The 1,260-nt window shown below is 52.5% G+C and overlaps 1 protein-coding gene across 1 annotated transcript in view; it reads right to left on the bottom strand.

The window, feature by feature from the left end:
• Nucleotides 1-1,260, bottom strand: part of NPPC (natriuretic peptide C) — a 4,777-nt gene that overhangs the window by 1,602 nt on the left and 1,915 nt on the right. The window lies entirely within an intron of this gene.

The following is a 1,260-nucleotide window of genomic DNA, read 5'->3' on the forward strand; positions in this document are numbered from 1 at the left end:
CGGAAGAGCTTTCATTAATGGGAAAACCCTAAGCTGTCTTTCTCTGTTAAGCCCAGACAGTGAGATACCCGGGCATCTCCACTAGGAGGTTGCAGGCAACAGGAAGGATGCTCTGCCTTCTCACGGGGCTGGGGGTGAGGGTGGGGTTGAGAAGGTTAAAGGTGGTGGAGGTGGGCGTTCAGCTAAAAGAGAACTTCCAGGAGGTTGACAAGCTTCCCTGGTCAAAGGGGTCAAGAAGTCTTAGCAACCTGGATTCCACCTGTGGAGCACCTCTCTCCACGAATACCTGGTACCCACAGACAGCCTCATCCAAGAACAAGGGGTCTATGGGGACGTGCATGCCAGGCACTTTCTAGGACCTTATCGCCTGCGAACTCATAGAATAACATTTGTTTGGATTCTGAAGTTTGAACTTGGTGCTTAATTCACAAATTGAAAATTTGACGCCTGTGGCTCCTCCATCTCTTCATTGTTGAGACCGGAGAGAATAGAACAAACCCATCACAATGGTAGCTTCTAAAGGCTGGTCCACCAGTGCCAGAATCATGGCAAGTCAAGAGCTCAGACAAACGAAGCCCCTGCAGGAGGAGCACACAGCCTGGCCAAGTCTGGCTGCAGAGAGGAAGGACACCAGCTAAGTGCTAGGGCAGGCGGGCGAGGACACCCTAAGCTGGGTGGGGCAGGTTTTCCAGGTCATTGACAGACATTTTAAAGAGCTCCTTTGGGCATCCTGCAGGCCCCAGATCATCTTAGGCTAAGTGTCCGGCCCTTAAGTTGCTAATGAGTTAATTTGGGGAGGTAAACAGGTTCACCAACAACCATAGCTCAGGTGAAAAAGTTTTCTGTGTAGTAAAAAAGGCTCAGGCATTGCACTGAAGACCTTCAAAGATGGGTGCTCTTGTCCTTTGGGGGAAGACAGTGTAGACCTTGATAAGGCTTCTGGGATGAGAGAACACAGCTTGGCCTGCAGTGGGACAGAAAGACTGTGGGACAGGGAATGACAGCAGCTGGCTGCAGGCAAGGCTGGACACCAGGAGGTCAGGTTCGAAATCACTTGAATGTCAGTTCCAGAGGTTGGGATGTTGTTTCTCCATGGATACTGATGGGCAGCAGGGATGGAGGGGAGTGGGGAGAGGAGGGAAGGACATTTGCCGCTCTACCTTGCCAGGGGTGCAGCACCCGGCCGGGGCTGAAGGTAGCACAGGGGTTTCCAGCCTGGTGGAGGCGGAGGAGGCCATACCAGAAACCTAGGTATGGAGC

Source organism: Lipotes vexillifer, unplaced genomic scaffold, assembly GCF_000442215.2.
Source record: "Lipotes vexillifer unplaced genomic scaffold, Lipotes_vexillifer_v1.1 scaffold860, whole genome shotgun sequence".
NCBI classification, from domain to species: domain Eukaryota; kingdom Metazoa; phylum Chordata; class Mammalia; order Artiodactyla; family Lipotidae; genus Lipotes; species Lipotes vexillifer.